Consider the following 8,699-nt stretch of genomic DNA (forward strand, 5'->3'; position numbering starts at 1 on the left):
AATCATGCAGTAAATGCCAGGGACACCGCCATCTTCCTTCCATTAGTGAATATTTGAGAGCACTATAGACAGAAGTTACATTTCTACAAGAATTCAGGCTCTCAGATAAATGACAGACTTTCTGGAGCTTTACTGGGTACTAAGTAGAGTTCCATTTCACCCAGTGATTAATGTGTCACACCTAAAGGTCAAAAATCAATCCTTGGCATTACCAGGCAATCAGTCTATAGCCACTATGAATGTTATTCTATGATGGATTAACTGATACATTAAGAAATAGTTTAGCAGCCACACAAAAATCCTGACTTGTTTGAAACAGAAACAAATTAAAGTGCTAATTCAAACCAAAATCACTACAAATGTGCTGTGACTAAGAGTGTGTTCGGCTCATTGAAAAACATTATGTGGCTACACCTTTGGCCTCATTTTTGTTGGTGCAATAATTGTGTTTTCATGTTGAGTCAATAAAGAGGAGGATGATAAATTGCAGGCTGCATCATATAGTAATGATCGATCTGCTCAGTATGGACATGAAAACAAGTCTTGAGATGAGCAACTGTCCACAAACACACTCACTCAAAGTGTTTGTAGGATGAAGACATTGCCTAAAACTCAAGACCAAACCTTCAGTGTTTAAATCTGTTCCCTCCCGCATGGTACGTGTGTGTTTCCAAATTTATTATAGTTATGTTGTGGCGCAGAGGCCCAAATGATCTCATATGTTTTCTGTCAAGTTCAAGCCATCTCATCTCATGTAAATTAATTTATTTCTTCATAAAAATAAAAATAAAAAATAAAAAAAAAACAGAAGTGGTGAAGTAACTCTAAGAGTAGTCATGAAATTTTGATATTTGAAGTGCTTTTAATAGTTCTTCAGAGATAACTATAAACCTGGTAGTAATTATAATTTAATGATTAGTATTTGAATTTTTAATTGAAGTTGATCACAACAAGAACAACATGACATGTCAGGCAAGAACACAGTATCCTATAACTGTGAATAACAATGGCCTGGCAAAGCATAATAAAGTAGGAACTACATCCTTTGTTGATTTCTGTAGATTCCAAACTTAGGGCAGTTATTGTCTGCAAACAGTGCATGACAAATGATAAATAAAAAAAAAATTACTTTTCATACACCTTTGTTCCCAATGAAATACCCTGTAAAAAGAGTTTCATGCAATCCACACACACATATATATATATATATATATATATATATATATATATATATATATATATATATATATATATATATATATATATATATATATATATATATATATAATGATAGATAGATAGATAGATAGATAGATAGATAGATAGAATGATAGATAGATAGATAGATAGATAGATAGATAGATAGATAGATAGATAGATAGATAGATAGATAGATAGATAGATAGATAGATAGATAGATAGATAGATAGATAGATGACAACTACATTGGATTCACACAGCGACAGGTACAGGATGGGGAAAAGATCTTGAATCGTCTGACCCCTGGGGTCCATGTCTGTCTGTGTGTCTCCTGTTTGCGTCAGGCAAGGGAAAGAGTGCTCCTGCTCCTCTCTGAGGTAAAACAATAAGGCTGGGGCTTAAAAAAGGAATTCCATCTTGATATACTCCTTCCTGTGAATGTTTTCAAGTCTTTCAGCAAAACTGGAACACAGAGGGTGTAGTCACCGTACCTAAAGGATAAATCCATTATTTTCAACCTGGGCCTTATTGTCCTGCTGTTTTACAGCACTGGGAGTTTATGGGAGGAAAAGTAGTCACTGGTAACAACTTAACAAAGAAAACATTTGATGACTTTGTTTTCTGTTTATGACTTTACAATACCCCTCCCCACCCCAAATTACTGAATTAATTTCAAATTCTAGAAAACAATATTTTATTCAAAATAGAACAAAGAAAACATCAACTGTAAAAAGTGAGATGGTTTGACTCTGATGATATGGGGGTGTTTTAATGGTTGTGGAGCTGCAAGGCTGGTTCAAGTACAGAAACATGTTCCCATTCAGGTGTCTTTTTCAGAGACTTTGCACATTTAAAGGACGCTGAACCACAAACTGCATCTAAGGAAACTATGAAGCCACAATCAACAATTTGTTGTCCTTCAAGCACAAACTGAACTGGGAAGAAAGCGTTTAGGTTTTTAGCAATTAATACATGGATTAAATTCCTATCTGGGCTTCACTTTAAAGCCCTTGTTACAATTAAGTACAGGTAAAATCACTGTAGTTTACCTCTTCACAGTGTTTGTGTTTCATGTGAGCAAGTTTTAATGTTGTAATTTTGTGTTTACAGTTTATTATTATATTATTATATATTATTATAGTTTATTATTATAACCATACTGCTTCCGTCTTGGCCAGATGTCTCTTGAAAAATAAATCTTTGATCTCAACAGGACTAATGTGGTTAAATAAAGGCTAAATAAATTTAATCTATTACATCTGTATGGCTTCATAATAAAAGCCCTATAGACTGACCTGCTTGCAGTTCACAGCAATCATTAATCAAAAGTATTCACACATCATGAAACTAAATATTTACACAAGAACAAAGACTGCTGAACACATAGAATCCAAGAATACAACTATACATGTTCAGTATATGTAGAATATTCTAATACAGTTGCTTCAAAGGGTCTAAAATGGGTCTTTTCAGTTTCCAGACACTTACAGATTTTTTTATTTATTTATTTATTTATTTATTTATTTATTAGGAAAAAAGATGCAGAACATTTAATAAAGCTGCAAAAGTAAGATTATCTATTTTGCTGTTACATAGTTAGATGATACAAATATTACACCATGGTGGAATGTCTGTGATGGACTGGTGGGCTGTCAGTCCACCTGTGCAGGCTCCAGCTTCCCTGCAACCCTGACTTGGACTAAACGGTATGAAGAATGAATGAATGAATGAATGAATGAATGAATTGTGTAATGTTTGTGTAATGTTTATATTCATAATTTAATTTTTAACAGTTTTTATGGCTGTAGCTACAGTTTTCTGTGCCTTACAGTCGTCAAGCAGGTGTACATGTACATTACAGCGGAGAGGTTGAAGGGCTTAGTGGGTGAAGGGGAAAACAACATACTTCACAAGCTCTATGAGTATAGCAGGTGAAAGAAAAAGTTATTTGAATAATAAGTAAAACTAGAAATACAGCCATCAGGTTCTTCTCCTGGAAACAAGCACAGTGGCCGTATTTATTTGATAATGTCACGTGTCTGAGGACGTCACATATCAGCAAAACGAAACAAGATTAACCCGAACTGACCCTGTTTCATGAGCTTTGTTGAGTGTATTTTCAGTAACATCTAAATGTCTGTGCATGTGTGTGTTTGAATGAAATAGAATAAAGGTTCAATTTTGTATTTAACCTTTGTGCTGTATGAAGGATATTTATCTAAACCAGTTATATATCGCGTTTGCTTTTGTGCAGAACATGAGGAAATAATGTATTTAATGCTGAGTCAATAGGAAAGACCCACTGAGTTTCCCCTGGGCGAGCACGCTGAGAGAGGACAAGCTAGCAAAGATTTTCATACTTTAGTTGATAAGCTTTATCAAGCTTTTATTTACTTTTTATTGATTTATTCATTGCAGTATTTTTTTGTCAAAATGGAAGACCAACACAAGTAATGCACATAAAAACTGATAAATTATCATTATTATTATTATTATTATTATTATTATTAGTAGTAGTAGTAGTAGTAGTAGTAGTAGTAGCAGTAGCAGTAGCAGTAGTAGTAGTAGCAGTAGTAGTAGTAGTAGTAGTAGTAGTAGCAGTAGCAGTAGCAGTAGTAGCAATAGAAGTAGTAGTAGTATTATTATTTATTATTATTATTATTATTATTATTATTATTATTATTATTATTATTTATTATTATTATTATTATTATTATTATTATTTTTTATTATTATTATTATTATTATTATTATTATTATTATTATTATTATTATTATTACTAAGAAGAAGACATAACTGCCATTTCTTTTGTTTACTGGTGATATTTACGATAGATGAACAAGAGTTCATTCTAGTTGGAATTTTACTTAATAGTCCTCCTGCTTGTCTGGTTACACTGGGACGTTTGGTATACTTAAATCTTTAAAAACATAGTCCACAAACTGATGGATGGTGTTCTGCAGGCCACTTATTTTATATTTCTAAGCATATACTCTTATGTTAACTGAAGGCATAATGTGTAATTTAGCACATTTCCAGCAAGGTTATACATGTTAAGATTACATCTGAACCTTTTCCAAGTTTTTGTTTCCAACTGATTTAGGATAAAGTTTGGTATCGCTGATGAAACTGCTGTTTGTGTTAATTCAGAGGTTTACTTTGATCTGACAAAGGGCTATTTAGGTTTCATTAATAATGAAGAGAAATGTGGGGAGTGATAGTCTGTTTTTTAGCAACAACATTAATCTTCCACTGAAGGACACATTGAGATGCAAGCAGCCCCTTAACAGCCTCAGGATCTAACAATCAATACTAGCTGTAGGATACGTGGCAGGACTAAGAGTGACATCTTTGCTGCCAAGAAACACTGCTTCTTCCCTTTACAGCATCTAATTTAGGCAAAGTCACTGACTGTCACATATCATTATCAATGACTTAACTTCACAACACTAACCACAGTTTTACTTATTCATCTAATGGAGCTCACTGACATGTAGGTCACAAGACTTCTGAATAAAGTTAGAAAACTAAGTTTTAGTTTTGGGTTACGGAAATGACAGTTTTTACTGAGTTGTAACCTTTTTTATAAATTTGTCATTTATAAATTATAGATTGTGGCTAGATAGAAAACCCCTCAACACACTTAATGTTCCTCTAAATCCTAAAATAAGAATTGCCTCTAAACCTTTTCAGACCACTTACTTATAAAGTTGTTGCATGTTAACATAAAATACTTGACAATCAATATCAACAGATTCAAGCATCATGTGAAAATGGGCTTTAGATGACTTTGAAACATAATGAGTTAATCATTAGTGAGCTTTTGACACAGACTCATCATCCAAGTTATCCGTCCATCTATTTTCTGCCACTTATCTGGGGTCAGGTCGCTGGGGCAGCAGCCTAAGCAAGGAAGCCCAGACTTTCCTCTCCCCAGCCACAATTGCCAAATCTGCGAGGGGGGGGGGGGGGGGGGGGGCGCGTACCCAGGCAGGCAGAGAGATCCTTCCAGCGTGTCCTGGGTCTCCCCCGGGGTCTCCTCCCAGAGGGACGTGCCCGGAACACCTCCTTGTTCCTTGTTCTTGCAGCCTTGGCGGAGTCCAACCCTCACTGGAAACAAATCTGACTTACTACCGGGAATGCGGACCAAGCTTTGACATATGTCATACAGGGACTGGACAGCTCATACAAGGGGGTCTGGCACCCCATCCTCCCAGAGTACCCCTCACAGGAGTCTACAGGGAACATGTCGAACAGCTTCTCCAGGTCCACAAAGCAGACTGGTTGGGCAAACTCCCATCCCAGGACCCCAAAGAGGTGGTCCGCTGTTCCACGACTGTGGGACAAAAACTGCACTGCACCTCCTCAATCCGATATTTGACTGTCTGATGGACCCTCCTCTCCAGGACCCCTGAATAGACCTTACGGGGAGGCTGAGGAGGGTGATTCCCCTGTAGTTGGAGCACACCCATCCAAGTTACAACTAATATCTATTTTACCACTAATAAAATCTAATCCTCAAAATCCAAGTACTTTGGGAGTTGATTCAGACATCATTATTGATAAAATGAAGCTCACTGACAAAAAGAAGAAAAAAAAAACTTTAGAGCCTCCATCTGACAGTAAGGCTTAAATTACTTATTAAACTACTTATTTAATCTATTACTATTTCTACAATTAATGCTTCTCCTAAATGAAAAGCACTCGTTTTAATAATGCACATTATTATCATGGTTGCTTCAAATTCTTCCTTTTTTTTTAAAATTCATTAATTTGTTTGAAGCATTGTTTGTGCTTGTTCTCAAACATAAAACTAATGCTAAACGCTTGCAAGCTGTTATATGCTAGGGGGCACTAGTAACCACTAGGGGGCAGTGCAGAGATCTGCTTGACTAAATGTAAGTTCTGAGGATGGATCTACCTGTTGCAGTCTGTTTTACTGCAACAGGTTTTACTTAGTTTTACTTAAAAACTAACTAAATACTAACCTCAACAGTTGTCATGCTTGTCGTTTTGTTTACGTCTTACAAGTTTGGCAACTCTTATCGAACTCTCCAGTGTGGCCCCTAGAATCCTCTGGTAACAAATGTGGCGCACCGGCAAATGAACGTATGCTCACAACTGCTGCATCAGGAAAAGATGAGCGTAAAAACACAAATATAATACTGGCTTAAGCTGGACTGTCACCTGTAAAGCATGAAGTAGTCTTCAACCTGAAACAGTTTGACCATTGGCTGAAAATAAAAAACGAATTAAGACTCATAACTGCCATGTAAACATGAGCATGAAGCTTTAACTTGCAGGACTGTGTTAAGAGCAGGTTCACAGGAGGCAAGAAATGAGTGGACTGCCAATGAGTCCACAGTCCCTTTCCTTCCTTTTCACTCCCTTTTTCTCTTTCACATGAGCTAAATTTATGAGGCCATTACGAGTGTGGATTCAGTGTCAACAGTGCCCGGCTAATATCTTTATCCAGCCTGGTGAGGGGGAGGAGGGGTGCTGTCAGACGACACATATGCTGCCCAGGAGACAAACAGCCTGCCGAGCTCACACAGCTGAACACACACGTATACACTTAACACGCCTCAGCATCTCAAACACATTTGTTTGCTTATTTAAGTCAACTTTAAGAAATTAATTCATTGGAAGCCATTTTTGCCTCGAAAAACTAATTATAGTTCATCACTGGAGGAAACTGTTACAGAAAACAGAGAGGATTATGATTACACAAACTGTTCAGGTTTTATTTCAGTGCATTGTCGGGAACTATTCACAGATTCAGATTCTGAAACTTTTTATTTTAGGGTTAAAATGGTTTTCTTTGTAGGCCTTTCTATAATTTTATTTTCAGCACAAGTTCTTAACATAATTTTGTTTGTTTAATCTGTATTTTCCTCCTCTAGTCCCTGCCATACTCTTGCAAAATAATCCCCCCTCAATGAAACAGAATTATTTTTAAAGTTACAGTGATGGGTAACCAGACGACACTGAAACAAACGGTTTAAAACAGGCTGAAACTTAAATCCAGCTGTCAGATTTTACACAAAACTTTGCAATCACTCAGTTAGGCACAGAAAAAAAAATGGGCGAGACAAAAGGAAATAAACAGGGAACCAACCGAGGTCATATGCTCACATCCATTCATACATCCACAAGGAAATAAAGCTGGTCACAAGGAACGGACAACTGAAACATGTATACATACTTATCTTGTATGTATACAAGATAAGTAAACAATGATTACAAACAGGTGTGTACATCAGGAAACAGAACAAAGACAGGAAGTAAACTAACAAAGGTGAGCACTGACAGTGGATTAACAAAATCAAGCCGAAAACAATAAAACAAGTTCATGAGAACCATCTGAGATTCTTCCTGGTACAGGAAGTTAAAAGGAAGTTTTTGCCCTTGCAACTGTCACCTTAGCACACAGACTAATGCTTGTTTGCACAGGATCATTGAAAATAATTATGTTGCAGATTCTGCTCTATTCAATCAGTCTTTATCTTTTGCTCTGTCTAACAGGGGAATATATTTGCATTTTGTTCATTTCATTTTTTTTTTAAAGGGAATTTGTCAAGAATTTGAGTTATTTGCATTTGACTCACAAGAAAAGCTTCTGACTGTAAATTTAGATTTGTACCACATTTAACAGATACAGCAGTCAAAGTCATAGCTTACATGCTATGTCGCACCAGTGCAAAGAACGTTAGCGACGTCCCAACATAACTGGTGCAAGGACAGTTTTTTGTTAACACTTTACAATTCTGGACACAGAATGTGCTTTTTTTTAAGAGGGAACATTTTCGGGGTAAATCTGAAAGTAATTGGTAATTAACCAGTACTTACAGACTTATTAGGGAACTACTGCTCCGTTACCAGAGAAACCAAAAAAGGGATCAATCAAGCACTAATAGATACTTAACCAGTACTTACAGGTGACCACGAAGGATAGGTGTTCCCTAATAATCCTGGTGTTTGTAGTCACCAGTAAGTACTGGTTAAGTATCTATTAGTCCGATCTAGGGTTGCAGGGGAGCTGGAGCCTATCCCAGAGAGGCAGGGTACACCCTGGACAGATCATCAGTCCATCACAGGGCCACACAAAGAGACAAACAGCCATTCACACTCACACTCACTCCTAGGGACAATTTAGAGTAACCAATTAACTGAACATGTTTGGATGCTGGGTGGAAGTCGGAGTACCCATAGAGAACCCACGTAAACACGGGTAGAACATGCAAACTCAAGCCTCCCCCAAGCTGAGGATTGAACCAGCAACCTTCTTGCTGTGATGCCACAGTGCTAATCACTACATCATCATGCAGCCCAATAAGTTCTATTCTATTCTATTCTATTCTACAGTCATTTAGCAGACACTTTTGTCCAAAGTGACTTACATCTGAGAGGGAGAACAACATAAGCAAGGGGACATTATGGATAAGTACCAGTTATTTACCCATTACTTTCAGATTCACCCCTAAGGCGTTTCCCAGTA

This window comes from Telmatherina bonti, assembly GCF_933228915.1.
Source record: "Telmatherina bonti genome assembly, chromosome: 6".
Taxonomy (NCBI): domain Eukaryota; kingdom Metazoa; phylum Chordata; class Actinopteri; order Atheriniformes; family Telmatherinidae; genus Telmatherina; species Telmatherina bonti.